The following is a 16,670-nucleotide window of genomic DNA, read 5'->3' as shown; positions in this document are numbered from 1 at the left end:
CTCCCTCTTATTTTTAACTGCTGTTGTCTTTTTAATTTTTACACTGTTTATTCTCTTGTTATGTTTTATTTAAATAATATTTTGTAAGGAAGTCTGCAAATTTGTTGAAGGATGGGGATACAAAGCCACCTTGAGGGGTGTTGTTGTTTTTAATGCTAGGGAGAGCATCACATAGACAGAGCACCATAACCAAGCAGGCTCTCTTGTCATTTGCCTCACTTAAGAAGAGAGGGGGGACACCTGGAGGATAGCCTCCAAAGATTATGATGGTGATTCTGGACTCTGCATCCAAAATGGCTCCAAAAACAGATTACAAACAGCCATCTGAAATGAGACAGACCCTGCCCACAGGCTTACAATCTATAAAGGCATGACACAAAAGGAAAAGGGGGTGGGGAAGGAAGAGGGTGAGAAAGAAAGCAACCTCAGGCATCAATTCTTAAAGTTAAATAGTTCTTATAATGACCAGCTGGAATGGAAGCAGCCCAGGAAGAGTAGCAGCCCAATGGAGCCAGTCTTTCAGTAGAACTGATGCTTTAATTAACTTTAATACAGTGGTACCTCGGGTTAAGTACTTAATTTGTTCTGGAGGTCCGTTCTTAACCTGAAACTGTTCTTAACCTGAAGCACCACTTTAGCTAATGGAGCCTCCCGCTGCCGCCGCGCCGCCGGAGCACGATTTCTGTTCTCATCCTGAAGCAAAGTTCTTAACCCGAGGTACTATTTCTGGATTAGCGGAGTCTGTAACCTGAAGTGTATGTAACCTGAAACGTATGTAACCCGAGGTACCACTCTAATGTAATTTTCAACAAGGTTGTTGTGACTTCCTTGCTTATATTCTCATGTTATATTTCCATATTATGTATTATGATTTTTTATTATAAAATTATGGGAGGGATCCACCTCTCTATGCTCATTGGACTGTCCCCCTCCTGAACTACGTGGAGATACTGCTGTGCTTTGAAGTTTATTTTATTGCATCTTCATTTCTTGGTTCTCCCTTTGACTGGAAGTGAAAGTGCTGAAACGTCAAAAGAGTTGCTTGTGCAGTGACATTTTTCACTGAGACAGGGGAAGTACCAAAAATGTTGACAAGTTCCAAAGAGTTTCATTTGCTGACTTCAGTGTTTTGGAGAAAAAATTAGGCATTGCAAGGGTTAGAGCTCCACTAGCATCTCACCAGAACTCTAGGGACTGCCCACCACTAGCATTAGTAGGACTTCAAAGCTTTATCCTACACCGATTAAATGCCCCAGCAGCTTACACTGAGCTACATACTGTTGTATTCTTCCCAAGTGGTCAGAGGTTCCTCTCAAGATTCCTTCAGCCATCTCCTATTTCTCTCCCTGCATCTTCCTCTTCACAGGTACCTTAGACCAGCCCCTTTCCTTGCATGGGCAGGGTCTCCACCTCCCAAATCTGATTGCTAACACTCTCCAGATTTCAAGAGGCCTTTTTCTAACCATTAGCCCCTCCCATTAAGGAAATACTAGCCAATCACCCATTGCTTTTAACAAGCATTTCCCTAACAAAGAAAGACTGGCCAGCAGCTGAAACAATAGCTTATTCCATAAGAGAAGGGCCCTAACCTCCTGCCTTGCTTTGTAGGAAGGGGATGCTTTGTTTAACTGGAACAGATTACTTCCTCCTCACGGCCTCAATCCTTGCTGTTGTTCGGCACTTTCTATTTTTGGTTTTTAAACAGCTTCATAGGCACTCTTGGTCTTGAGCAGTACAGAGGGGGAGTGCCACGGCTCTTCAATATGTTTTAAAGTAAGGAAATGCAAAAAAGCAGGGGGGGGGGGTAGTTCATCCTCAGGACAGAGGATTTCTGTGTTAAGGCAGGAAGTGCCTGTGTTACTCAAACTGCCACTTCTGCACAGTGCTGACCATCACAATAGGTATGCAAGCTCAGTTTTTTTTAAAAAAAAAATCAACAATAAAATATGAATTATATGAAAGAGTGGGTGATTTTTGGTCTTTCTACAACAGGTGGCTTACAACAGCACATCTATTGAGCAATTACACCATTGTCTGGAAAAGCCCCATGTTATTTTATCCTTAGCCCAAATGCGTACAGTTCCTTGGGAAATGGTTTACCTCGTACCTTCCTTATAGGTTCTCACAGGAGCTGCAGTTAGCAGCCAACCCTGGTAAGCCTTCTTGCCTGGCCATTTCTCTCGAGTGGTTCCTCTCTGCTTCTGACCATCCCCTAGGGCAGCCTTTCTCAACCTGTGGGTCCCCAGTTGTTGTTGAACTACAACTCCCATCAACCCTAGCTAGCAAGGCCAGAGCTCAGGGATGATGGGAGTTGTAGTCCAACAACATCTGGGGAACCACAGATTGAGAACTGCTGCCCTAGGGCAAAATGTTCTGATGCAACTATTTCAGGGCCCAGCACAGTCTGCAGGTTATTCTGGAGCTAGGAATGGGAGAGGAGAACTAGCCATGTTTCATTTACTTCTCTGGGGCCACAGCTGCCTCAGGAAGATCCTCACCAAGGGTCACTCAGAGCTGGCCCACCCATGAAGCAGGGTGAAGTAACTGCCTCAGGCGGCAGAAGCCCCCAAGGGCACCCCATCACCTCCGCCACCAGCAGAGAAGCTGCTGCTTTACAGCCTATGAGAGTAGAGCACATATGAGAGTAGAGTTTCAAAAACTTTCCTGAATAGTGAAGAAAACATTCTGTACATTTAATAAATAAATAAATGTTAGAGACTACTCTTTCGTTCAAAGCCACAATGCCCAAAATCAAAGAGACACCTTGATTGCATTGAGAGAACAAAAGGAAGAAAAACACAATTTGGTATTTTGAAAAATGATCCCCATTCTCTTGCAGCAAAATCTGATTATGATTATAATGGTGTTTCAGGTTTTTTAAATGTTCACATTAAAAAAGTGTGTAAGCTGTCTATAAGACTGATATTCTACCATTTTGATAAAACTGCAGTTACATTTCTATAGATCCCTATTGTTTTTATCCATAATAAATGGTACAGGAATTTCTTACATCATTGGTTGAATAGGATGCCTATTAAGGTATCTTTAAGCGGGAGGAACTCAAACGTCTCAGTCAGTTCCTAGTTAACTTCCCAGTTCTTGAAATTATTTTGGGCTGGTCAATACCAACTCTACATATCTCAAATTCTGAGAAAGACTAAAGAGCAACAAACAGTCCTTTATGTAGAGTAAGTCTATATTATTTAAGGCTAATAAAAACAACTTAAAATACCTCATTATAACAGTTTGGCCTTTCTCACTAGAACTTTGAGAAAATGGGTCTCTGGCTTATTTCTTTCAGTCCCTCTTATGGTATTTAATATACCCAAGGGATAATTTGACTATAAATACAACATGTATACATGTGAACCATGTTGCCTGAGACAAAGCCAGAAGGAAGCCCCACTGCTCATTATATGCTACAAGTTTCTCCACTTGTGAACAATCTGAACTTATATTCTGTTTGGCAAGAGAAGCCTAGACCCTTAAGCATGACTAAAGCACCCAAAATGTGTTAAAATGTAAGGGCAGACTCAACCAGGCTATAATGGATTACTTCCTCGGCGTAGTGTTTTTTGCTTGCTGGGCATGTCACAAGAAGTGGTGAAGAGCAAATGTGTGAGGAGACTCAAATCAACTTTCCACCACTTCCTGCAAAATACGAAAAGAGAACTCAAGCAGATAATGGACTACCCAAGGGTGTTTTGCAAAGTTAACAGTTGTTTTCATCAAATAGCTGTTATTTTCTGAAACACACTGATATATTGCCATTCTTAACCCTAATAACGGATAACTTTCTTAATAGGTTTTGGTGGTTCTCTCTGAGAGTTCAGCAAATGTGTAACATCGAAGCTCCCACTTTTTCTGGAGCTGATTCTAAAAAGTTTTACAACAGAAGGTGACCAAGCACCACAGAGGTTAACACAATACTCAAGTGTCAAGCCTCACTTGATAATTTGCAGCTTGAACAGTCCAGTTTCCTTTCTGCAGGTGAGGCATCTGGTCCCTAAATGCAGTATTGTGGGCTGAATTTGGAACACCTAAGCATGCGTGCTTCTTGGCCGGAATATTTTAACACTTGGCTGGTGATGGCCAAGAAGATTGTACATTCTAAGTCCACAGCCTATCAAGAAATTGGTCATATTCACTGAAGTGCATGCATAATGGATCTTCATCCCATATATGTTTCTTTGGAAGTTAAGCCCACTGGTTTCACTCAACTCAGATCAAACTACAGGAGTGTATAACTGTAGCCTGGCAGTGCCTTTTGAAAGAGTAAAGCTGCTTGGAAGATAGGAACACAAGAAACTACCTTATACGAGGTAAGACTGTCAATCTAACCCAATATTGTTTCTTCTGACACACAGTGGCTCTCTAGAGTAGGGGTGGGGAACTATGTTCCACTCAAGGGTTGCATTCCCTCATGGGGGCGGGGGCACATGCCAGTAGTAGGTGGAATAGAAGTCAAAAGTGGGCGACTCTTACCTTTATACAATAGGCTACAATCTTGCCACGCAAAAACCACAGGATTCTTTACACACACACCCCAAACTAAACTCTTCACTCTCCATGCAGGCAAGCAAGAGGCACTATGACAGTTCAAGGACACATTCCAGCAAGGCAAATGCACTTGAGGAGGGTTCAAAGCAGGCCAGTAAGAAGGGTGGCCTGGGAGGGGGCATAGCCTGCTGAATTTCAAGGGCCACCCCCTGGCTCAGGACTGGCCCAATACATTTTGTCACCCGAGGCAGATCCCAAAATGGAACCCCCCCCAACCAAGGAAGAAAGGGTGTCAGAAGATCTACATCAGGAACAAGGGGGAAGAAAAATAGGCGTCGGAATCTGCTGCCCAAGTGGATTCTGCCACCTGAGGCAGTCAGCGGCCTTACCCCGGTTTGAGTTTTACCAACCCTTCTCAAGAGTCTTAGACAGTCAAAGGCTACTAACCATGATGTCTATGCTCTGCCACAATGGTCCAAAGCAACATCCTTCTAAACATCAGCTGCTGGAAACCACAGAAGGGGGGAGTGCTCTTGTGTCCTGCTTGCAGGTTTCCCACAGACATTAGGTTGACTAATCTGAGAACAGGACCCAGCAGGCTCTTGCGCCCTTAGATGGTTTTCACATCAGCTTCTAGCTGAACCTTTCACTGGCCTTGCAGGGCATTGAATCTGGGACCTTTGGTTTGCAAAGCCCAGGCTCTTTTCCAGAGGTAGGGCCCCAAAGCATGTCTGCATTCTCCTCTGATTTGCAGGGTTGCTAGGGGACAGGGGGGATGTATGATCCTTTGGATCCCAGCCACGCCCCAGCACAAATCAGTAATTATTTTAAAAAGAAACAACTATCCGTGCTCCAAACCTTCCTGGAAATCTCACTGTCTGTTCCTAAAATCCCCTTTCCCCACCCCTAGTTGCATTGAGCCTGCTAAACCCCAGCTACATTCCTGGAACTAGGAAACATTCGATACTAATATTGCAATGGCATGGAAAAAGCTGAAATAGGCATGATAATAATTTACCTAGGGCACTGGAACAAACCTAACACACCTTTGCTCTTGTAATAATTGAACCCGAACAAAGATCTTAACAAGCAGAATGGGTTATGTATCCACAAGAAGAAACATGCACTCTAATTACGACAATATCTACCCACTTCCTCACTGAAAAACAAGCTGGTTCCTGCAATCTTACCACTTGCAAGTGAGATACATATAAAAGTGTGCTGCTCACTCACCACACAAACTGGTGTGGTTTGCCATTGCTCCTTGATAAGCATTTGCTCACTTTTCTAGCACCTTTGCTGCTAGGTTTGGGTTGCCTTGTGCTCCCTTATTATTGAGTTCATCTGCTGCCTGCAAAGGGATAGATATACTTGGCCTTTTCAATGTAACATTGCATCAACTGGAATATTGGAAGAGCACTCACTGATCCCTGACTCAGGATTTGAAAAAGCTTTGCCAAGTTCTTGGGAAATTACACTTTGTGCTGTCTTCCTTCTGCGAAGGTTCCCTCACTGCGAAAAGCCAAGTTACAGGGAACCAGGCAGAGGGCCTTCTTGGTAGTGGCGCCTGCCCTGTGGAACGCCCTCCCACCAGATGTCAAGGAAATGAACAACTACCTGACTTTTAGAAGACATCTGAAGGCAGCCCTGTTTAGGGAAGCTTTTAATGTTTGATCCATTACTGTATTTTTATATTTGGTTGGAAGCCGCCCAGAGTGGCTGGGGAAGCCCAGCCAGATGGGCGGGGCATAAATAATAAATTATTATTATTATTATTATTATTATTATTATTATTATTATTACAACTACTACTACAACAGTGATACCTCAGGTTACATACGTTTCATGTTACATACGCTTCAGGTTACATATGCTTCAGGTTACAGACTCCGCTAACCCAGAAATAGTACCTCGGGTTAAGAACTTTGCTTCAGGATAAGAACAGAGATCATGCTCCAGCGGCGCAGCAGCAGCAGGAGGCCCCATTAGCTAAAGTGGTGCTTCAGGTTAAGAACAGTTTCAGGTTAAGAACAGACCTCCGGAACCAATTAAGTACTTAACCCGAGGTACCACTGTATTATGAGTTTGGGGGGAGGGCAAACCCCCCACCCCGGCCATCTCTACATTCAGTGAAGGGTTAGAACAGAGTTCCCCAAATTTATTTGGCTTACCGCCCCCTTTTCAGAAAAAATAATAATACTCAGTGCCCCCCTGGAATCTACCTTCTTTAAGCAAAGGGGCAGGGCCGGCGTCACAGCCTGCCTGCCATTGGTCAAATAGGCAGGCAAGCTGTGATCCACTTCCCAGGCCTGAGTAAGCTGAAAAGCATTCACCCAAGCATGGGAAAATCCCTTGCCAGATCCAGGGGAGGCGTTGTTGCATCCTGCAACAGCGTCTGACCTGGCAGTAAGCGTCATTACAGAACAGATGAAACATGCATGAACAGTTTTTCAATTTCTTCTTCTTTCTTTATGCTTCCACTGCCCCCTTATTTTTATTCAACATCCCCCAACTGCACCCGAGGCTACTACTACTGCACCCCTGGATCTTTCCAGCGCTCCCCAGGGTACGGTATTGCCGACTTTGGAAAACACTGGCTAAGAATTTGAGCAAATTCATAGATTCATGAATTTAGCAAGGGTTGGAAATAATCACAGGATAGTTTCCTCATGAAGCCAGCCTGGCAACTGGGCTCACTGGGGGCGGGTCATTGAAGAAACAAAAGGCTGAACGTTGCCTGGTTTGCTTGATAATGGCAAGACATCAGCAAAACATAAGACTCTCTGCCCAGCAGCTTCTGGGGTAGCGATTACCGTTGGCCTGATGCAAGCAACAAGAAAAGGTTCCTTTTGCTGTGGGCTTGGTATGTGAAATATGTGTAAAGAAACCATATTTCATAAAGACACTGCAGACTGGTGGTACATTGCTTATAAAGGTTGAACGGCGATTACATCTACAAAGGATTAAGGACTGTAAGACATTTTGCACATAAGAACTTAAAAGTCTGTAGTTTTAAAAAGTGATTGCCCCCTTTAAGAAATAATTCAATTTTTATTCCTGTTCTGGTAAATTATGTACACGTTTAGTATGTCCTTCAACAACCAATGTTTGTTGCACTGCTTAAAATATGCCAACAGCACAAAAACTTGAAATTATTGAGGCATGTACATGGCAGCAACAGAGTCGGTGCCAAGGAATGGTAGGTGCGTTGAAGAGCAGGCAACAAAAAAATTCCATCTTGCAGAATTCTTCAAGCCTGTTTATTTTAATAATGTTAAACTATTTCTTTTTCTTACAGGCCTTTCAAATAACCATGCTTTAGAATGTTAAATGCAGCTGTGACCCATTTGCTGTGGGCCATCTAGACACTTTCCCTTCAGGCTCTCCTTCTGTTGCCTCATTTTCCCAATGGCGTTTGTGATTTTCCACTAGAGAAAACGCAGTTATTTCCTTAACTAGTGCAGTGACTGCTATTGGGTTGCAGCACAGAATGTGGTTGTGTGAGGCAGGGATGGGCAATCTGTGGTCTTCCAGATGTTGCTGAATCCCAACTCTCTGTGGGGCTTCCCTTGCACTTGAGTCTGGAAACTGTTGTTAGTGCTACAGCTTCATTGCTGACAGGAGTGGGACCCTGAGAGCATATAACATCCCTGCTCAGATTCTGGCACTGGTTGATGATTTGTTACCAGGCCAGACTCACGGTGTTACAATCAGTACATAAAGCTCGTAACAGCTTGGTATCTGTTTACTTGCAAGATCACCTAAGCAGATATGTGCCACTTGACCACTTCAATCTGCAGAACTGGCACTTTTACAAGTTCTACATAATGTTCATTGTAAGGAATCGAGCCTTTAGTGTGAAAGCTCCTACAATTTGGAATTCCCTACTCGTTGCTATTAAGCCTTTTCCATATTCTTGTTGATGCCCTGCTTGTAGTCTTGCCATTTTTGCTTAGGCAAGACTACCTAGACATGTAAAGTTGATATGCATTTTAAGCTATAATTTTAGCTTAGAATGTACTTATTTCATAATGTATGCAGTTTATAATGTATGTATATTTGTGTGTGTGTGTGTGTAGTGAACTACTTAAGAGGTTTTATTTACAATTAAGTGGCATGCAAATTCTGTAAAATAAAGCAAACTCTCATCAGCCCTAAATATGACCAATAGGTTAGAGCTGATGGGAGTTAGAGTCAAGAAACATGTGGAAGCTCTCAGGCTCCTCACTGCTGCTATATGGAAATATCACTCCAACAATTCGCTATTCCATGTTATGAACTTAACTGCTGTAAACAGCCTGGAGCAGCGCCACCGGGGGAGAAATATCTTGAAGTGTGCTGGTGCCAGTTTTTTAAAAATAAAAATAATTTTAAAAAGCAGCAAAGATACCCTAATAATTCCTTCATGATGCTAACTATTTCAGGAAATTGAAAAACTTTAAAAAAAAAAAATTTGCTGTTTAAAGCCAGTTCTCGATTAGATATCATGCAAGTGGTGCTAGCTAGCGTGAGGTCATTGCCAACATTTTTTCCCTTTTTCCCTCACTGTTCCTTATTTTGTATTGTTTACTTCATTCTTTCCTTCACCCTCATTCCCTCTAAGGGGTTTCTGCAAACTGTTCCTTGCTAATGATTACTACACACAAAAATGTTTACGAAAGAAATGGCTGCAAAGAAACAACTCAAATGTAGAAAGAGTCAGAACTAATTTTTTATGTACCATCTCATCTGTCCCCCTACTTTACTTACAGGAATCGATGCGCTACCAGGACCAGGATACTGGGAAATAACTGGTGAATACCAATTATTCCCTGAAGTTCCACATTTGCCCCCAGCTCACCCTTTTAATTCACTGGAGTTATTTTATACACAGATGCACAGATTTTCCAGATGCAAAATTATTTCGTTTTTGAGTCTTACTTTTTTAAAGGTTGTTTTTAGCTGTATGGTACAGAACAACTGAATGGTACAGAACAACTGAAAAAGCTGTGGCTTTTGAGGGTGGGTTGTGTGATTGTTGGGCTAGGGGAGGAACTGGTTGGAAGTCATCTGTGGAGTTCAAGCCCAGCTTAGAATAACAAAACTGGTAAATAGCTTAGACCAGTTAACAGCAGTCACATTTAAATGATCATATCTCAGATTAGTAAGACACAATATGAACAAGTCTTCTGCCTGTTCACAAAACCACTTTTGCTCCTCTATTTACAGTGCAATCAATCAAAAGCAGGAAGTCTGTTCTTAGTCATAGTTTGTCTTTTCATCCAAACTTGGAAACTATAGTTACCAGCACTGGAAATGAGGTTGCATGCACTAGCAAAAGCAGGGCCTTTTTTTCAGCCAGAACTCCATTCCAGCACCTCTCAGGTGGGCGCCATTGCCATTATAAGAGAACAATGGAAGCGTTCATGGTGACTTCCGGCACCTCTTTTTCTGGAAAAATAGGACTGAGCAAAAGGATTAATCATGATCATCTGTATCTGACCAATATCTGAATGGAAGGCAAAATGGACTGCTGAATCTGATTAGCATAAAATGGACGATGTCAATTCTTCTCCCCAAGGAACACTGGAAATTGTAGTTCTGTGAAGGGAATAGGGCTGTCCTAACAACTATCAGCACCCTTAACAATCTACAGTTCCCAGGATTCTTTTTTTTGGGGGGGGGGGAGCCATGACTTTAATATAATACTGCTTTACATGTACGGTTCAGATGGGGCCTTACAAAGCTTAAGCAGAGCTTTGAGCTGATTGCAATGACAAGCCAAATGTACAAAGGACAGTTCAGTTCTGAGGAACTTCAATTATTACATGGTGATCTTGAAAAGCTGAATAGGTCTACTATGGATGCCGGTATCAGTGCACAAGGCTAGACCAAGACATTTTGCTGCCTGACATACCCCTTTTACAAATCAAGCTGTATAGGTACCTAAGCGAACCAAGTTGTTTTGGTACTGAGGCAGAAACTCCCGCAAATGCCTCTCCCTGGAAGGAAGAACACAATCATTAAAAATCAAATCACTAACAATTTGCTATCCTTTTATGGCAGTGGCCAGAAGTGGTTGCCTCATTCTACCAATAGTAGAGCCAGCCCTGATTATTACATGCTATTGTGAAGGGCACAGACATTGTCTTTGGACCAGGGATTAGTTGTTGTTGTTGTTTAGTCGTATCTGACTCTTCGTGACCCCATGGACCAGAGCACGCCAGGCACTCCTGTCTTCCACTGCCTCCCACAGTTTGGTCAAACTCATGTTGGTAGCTTTGAGAACACTGTCCAACCACCTGGAGCAGGAACCAGCAAGTCTCTCCAGTATCCCTGCCAAGAAAACTCCATGGACAAAGACAACAGGGATTAGTTAATTGACTGCTAAGTATTGGTATAAGGAAGGAAGTGCACATTTCTAGGTCATCTTAACCTAGTTACAATTTTCCTACAACCAAAGTTGCAATTAACTATAATAAACTTTGCATAATATATTCTTTCTCTCCTCGGGCTAAATAATTGTTTTCTTTTCCTTTTCCATAAAATAACATTGCACAACTGGGAATTTCTCTCCTGGAAGCCAGCAGCCTTCTTCCCATAGGCTGCTACTAGGATAACACAATGGGCTACAGGGACTTTGGGTTTGGCCTTGTATGCCTCTTCTCAGTCAAGTTTTGTTCTGGGACAGCTGCAGCTTGGGTTAGAAGCAAGGGAAACAACAGTAGCTCTGTGTGTGTGTGTGTGTGTGTGTGTGTGCGCGCGCGCGCGCGCATGCTGAAGCAGCCCTCTGCCTGAAGTGGTGTGTTTAGTCAGTGCCACAAACCCCACGCTCTCATCCACCAGTCAAGCCTCAGCTCCAGCACAGGAACAAAATAAACCAATAAGAGGAAGTGCGTGGTTAAAAACACCCAGGAGAACATACAGTTCTCTGTGGCTTTTTGAGGGGGGGCCTTGTGATTCTGCCTTGCATGGCAAGGAGGGTGAGCTTAACCTGTGGGAACAGGGCATGCTAGAGCAGGCAAATATTTGTGTCATGTGGTGACATGCCCCACCTGGTGTTAATATCCAGGAAATAGATCAGATCCAATATAGATTATGATCGGCTGAATGTAGGACATACTTCTCAGGACTACCAACTTCTACCTTCCCACCTCCTCCCCTTTTCATCTCTCTCTTTCTCACGCCAACCCTTCCTTCTCCTTCTCAGGTCACTATACATTTGCTAGATAGAAGGCGGCTTCTGCTGTAGGGTTGTCATCCGTATTCAAGACAGACTGGGGGGAAATATGAATACTTGAAACATTAGTCGTGGTTATGGTAAGGAATATATCTGCAAGGTTATACAAAGTCCTTTATCTGCCCTCATAACAAGAGCTGACTCACATATTTGTCATTTGATAGCTCAACACTCAATAAAGAGTCTTGTGGCACCTTAAGGACTAGCAGATTTATTATAGTATAGGCTTTTAAGAACGGTGCCGTTTCTCAGATGTGTGGAGTGTTGGCAGACATACACAGATATGCATATGGGGGAGGGGGAGACACAAATGGTAAATACTGGGGTTAAAGGCCATGAAATATAAGAGACAGCAGTTTGTCTGAGCTGTTTCATTTCCATGTGAAACTCAAATGCGGACAACAGGAGAGGCGAACCAGTAGCCCCAGGGCCAGATATAACTTGCCCATCTGTCTGCTGCCTCCCCCTCATAGCGACTTGCCTTGAAAATAAGCTCATGCTGAAGGAAGGTGAGAGTCTACACATTTGTGTACATCTGCAGGCTATGCATGTGTGCCTGTTTTGGCCCTGCCCACAAGCAGCATGCAGCCCCACAGAGAGTGGGCCACAAGGGAAAAGGCGATGAAATGAAAAGAGAGCCCATCCCTGCTGTACCAGAAATGAACAGAGACACCAACTTACAGCAGCAGTCCCTGGTTTGAATACTGTCTCTCCATCTATGCAGTTCTGATTAAACACCTATGGTGGTGGGGAGAGAAACCCACATTTCTGATTTAGCCTTAACAGAATAGAATATGCTTTAATTTATAGTTCTGTGATTTCATACTAAATGCTTCCTTTGAAGTTTGTTGTCGATGAAGTCTGGTGAATGAGGTGAGCGGCAGTGTGGCCTCTAGTCCACAAAAGCTCATGCCACAATAAACTTGTTAGTCTGTAAGTCACTAAAGGATTCTGTTGCTGCTGCTGCATCAGTCTACTGTGGAATTCATCATCCAAATGACTCATAACTGAATGTGCGAATTACTTCAACTTTTTTTGTCTGATGTGGTATGAGTGTTGCCTCTCTGGTGTTTGGCCAGTGGTAGCTGTTTCACACCTGTAAGAGATTACTTGATGTCTTGCAGTTGCAGATGCCCTTCAGCAAACAAACCTACCCAGAATCCAACACACCCTGTGTTACTCTGGGTGATGATGGAAGGCAAGAGAGTCAAAGGGAATGGGGAAACATCTTGTGAACTTACTGCATCTGAATCCAAGCAAGACTTGAACAGACTCCTACGCCGATCCCAGTTGCAACCATGAACACTTGACATCAATCTTCTAAACGATGTAGACAAAAAACAATGACACATTTTACACAGGCCTCTGAATGATCTTCATTGCACTGCATTTCCTGGTTAAAATCTTATCTTATAGCTATATTAAGTTACCCAGACTAGCATTACTTCATTATTCAAAACTGGTTGAGAGGAAACTAAAGGAAGAGGATGAAGTCCATTAACAGGAGGGCAAGCATTTTACTACACATAAAAGAGGCAGTAAATTATTTGTCATACATATGGAACACTTGTTTCTAGTATTAAGAAATCTGTCAAGAACTTGTCATCGCAGTTCACTGTAGAATTAATTTTATTCCTCTGGCGAGCAGAAGGCCCGGTGGTTCATCCATACCATAAAATACAACACAGGGCCAAAGGAGAATAATATTTATGTGAAGCTGACTATTAGCAGATCCACACCTTTAGAAAAAGTCAGTGGTGCACCATCCTATGATTATGTCTGCACCATACATTTAAAGCACATGACTTCCCCCAAAGAACAGGGGGATAACTGTAGTTTACTCCTCACAGTGCTAGAATTATCAGCACCCTTAACAAACTACCAATGTCAGGATTCTTAAGGGAAAGTCATGTACTTTAAATACATAGTGTCTATACAGCCTATGCCACCTCCAGGATGCCAGTGGGAAAGAAAAATATCATGCCTAGTGATATTTATGGGGTAGGATCCCATGAATGGGCTTTCTCTGTGGTGGCCCCTCACCTATGGAATGAGCTTCCCTCTGAGGTGTGTATCCTTTTAGTTAACTATGCTTCTTTTGCACTTGCATTTTAATTGTTTTATTTCTTCTCGTAAACTCCCTTGAGAGTTTGATTAAAGGGAGGCATAAAAATACCTAATTACCAATAAATATTATAACAATAAGATTACATATTTTTCACTAAGTGTTTCATGTACATGATTTCAGCATTTCTCACAACTGCCCTTTTAAAGCAGGAACGAAGAACCTGCCGGCCTTGCAGGCATTTCTGAACTACAGCTCCGAGCACCCATGACCTGGCTGCGGCGGGTGGGAGTTGTGATCCAAAATACCTGGAGAGCACCCCATCAAAGGCTGGACTAGATTATTTCCAACATCCCTGTTGCAAAAAAAATATCAGTACTGCATTTTAAAGAACCCTATGAAGTGGTGCTACATGGAAAGAGCATGAACAAATCAACATTGCACCTTTCCTGTGCTCTTGAAACTGTAGCATATAGGAGCTGTTGTTAAACCTGCCAAAGTACTTCTCTGAGATGCAGTCAAGACTATGGTATGCCTCTGTCTTGTTCTTAATGCTTTCTTTTTCTGGTTGAAGGGCAAAGCAGACTGTGCGAGAGAAGCAGTGCAACCCAGCAGAGAAAATATTAAGCTTTGACCTGCATTAAATTCCCAGCAGGAAGTAATGGTGATTGCTCTCAGAGCATTGCTAAAGAATGCTGAAGGTGATAGACTGCGGCTCTTTGAAAATTAAAACTGCTATAGAAACAAACAGACAAACCCAAGAATGTGTTCACATCATAAAGCGCTCGCCCCTGTGTCGGTACCACATCATGCTAGTTTTTTATATTAAAAACGGAATGACTTTACTGCAAGGATGTGAAACATGGCCCGCCAGATGTTAGTGGACTCCAACACCCATCAGCCTCAGCCAGCATGGCCAATGTTTAGGGATGATGGGAGTTGTAGTTTAGCAGCATCTGGGTGGCTACAGATTTCCCAACGATGGCTTTTCTGGTTCCAATTATTTTAGAAAGTGAGGAAATGCCAATTGCTATGGCACGCTTTGATTGCTGTGGGGGTGAAGATGGCAGCCAGATGTTAAACAGACAGTTGAAAAAAATCTTAAGACAGTTAACTGCAGGTTTCACTTCTGTGTATTGAGCAAGAAGGGGTGTGTGGTAGGGGATATAAGACGAAACTATTTTCTAAAAGGCTGATTTGTAGCAGGTATTGAAGAGGCAAGAGCTCTCATGTTCCTCTGAGTGTTCATATGAAGTAGTCGTTTAGAGTGAAACTGCTTCAAGAAAGATTGGCAGGTAATAATACTTTGAGAAACAAGAAGTGGAGGTTGGGGGTGGAGGAAGGAACCTGAGAACGAAGTGGTGGAATTCAAAAGATCTGTGGTGCAAACAACCCAGCGCAACCCAGACTGCCCCATAAAACAGCAACAGCAAATAGGAGTTCTGTTATACCCATGAGGAAACGTCATAAAACCACATCATGCCTGGCAGCAACCGACCCACAATCCCGTTTCCTCTGTTGTTATTGCAGAACTGTGTTCAACGCCTTTGGCTCTGTTTAAACGCTGCAGTGGGTTCCTTTAGAACCCCCATGGTTTAGTGGGGGAGGCCATAAATCAACAGCCGTTCTTGCCCTTAGCGTTCAGTCTGAGCACAGCAGGTATTCATTTAGGATGTTTTAAAGACCTATTTAAAACAAAGGTTGTCTAGGGAATAAGTGTAGCCTTTGGTAGAGACCAGACATAGTTTAGTCAACCAAGCGGTTGTAAGATCAAGCCTGTGCTGCTTTACACACTTGCATACCCTCCAACATGCTGCAGAAGAAAATCAGGAAACACAACTTTTGGGGCCACGCTCCCAAGCGGATCATGTAACTCACACGAGAGTGCCCCCCCCAAGTGCATCTTGCACTGAAATGCCTTCTGCACATGCTCAGATAATACTGTTGCCTATTCCAGTACCCCCTTCCTCTCCCTGACCATATCTGTAGTTGCACTAAGAGAATAATAGACTCATAGAAGCGCAGAGGCAGAAGGGCTTCCAGGGGTCACCAAGGCCAGAATCTCCAACTCACCCTGGCAGGCAGGTTTTCTTGAGGCTGAGATTGGATACCCTCTCCTTCAAGACAGCTACTGGTGGGGAACGCAGCCAGTCAGCAGCGAGCAGGTGTGGAGAGAGCCAGATCTGGATCCTGCCTTCTTCTCTTCCAACGTTGGACAGAGGTAGCAGCTCTCAAGGCAGTGCTGTTGCCACTCAGGGCCTGTGGGCACCTGCTTAGCTCCCAGCCACGACGGGGCGCATGTCACAGCCGAGTGCCGTTTGTGCTGCTGTGGAGCATTCCTCTCCACTCACTGCCTCACCCTTGGTGCTTCCTCACCACCATGTTGAGGTGGTTGGCGCACCGAGTTCACGGGGGCACAGGGGGACATAGGCTGCATCCTGAGGAGTCTGGCGGCTCCTTCTCCCTTCTCCCCTGCCTCGCTAGGCACATCTGCTGTGTCCTGCACACCATGAGTGTGCTGAGGGCAAGGGCTGGTGGGCTGAGAGGATGCCTGGGTGGCCTCTGTAAGTCCGGGATGTCCCACTTAAAATGGGACAGTTGAGGGGTATGCTCTTGGGTAATGCAATCTGGTTTACAGCAGGCCTTTTAAGACATTGAAATGCAGTGCAAGTAAATACCTTGCTCCATTGCAATCTGCAGCAGCAAACACCAGCAAAGCATGTGGGTGGGCAGAAGTCGTCCACCAAGTCCCAGGATCTGCCTTTTTTGTTGTCATGCATGCGGTGAACCAGCACTCCCCCTTAACGAAGGGAAGAGCACAATCTTAACAGAACTTTTCTTCCTTCTTACATGGAACCTGCAGCCAGCATTTCAAGGAGTGTTTGA

The 16,670-nt window shown here is 43.7% G+C and overlaps 1 long non-coding RNA gene across 1 annotated transcript; it reads right to left on the bottom strand.

The window, feature by feature from the left end:
* Positions 1–10,347: 10,347 nt before the first annotated feature.
* On the bottom strand, positions 10,348–16,243 carry LOC308474173. Its single transcript, XR_013984535.1, has 3 exons — positions 15,858–16,243; positions 12,961–13,039; positions 10,348–10,827 (listed from the first exon to the last, which is right to left on the bottom strand). It is a non-coding gene; the product is annotated as an uncharacterized lncRNA (long non-coding RNA).
* Between the last annotated feature and the right edge of the window lie 427 nt (positions 16,244–16,670).

This window comes from Podarcis pityusensis (assembly GCF_964106645.2).
Source record: "Podarcis pityusensis genome assembly, chromosome: 1".
Lineage (NCBI taxonomy): Eukaryota > Metazoa > Chordata > Lepidosauria > Squamata > Lacertidae > Podarcis > Podarcis pityusensis.
This window is presented reverse-complemented; position numbering and strand designations above follow the sequence as displayed.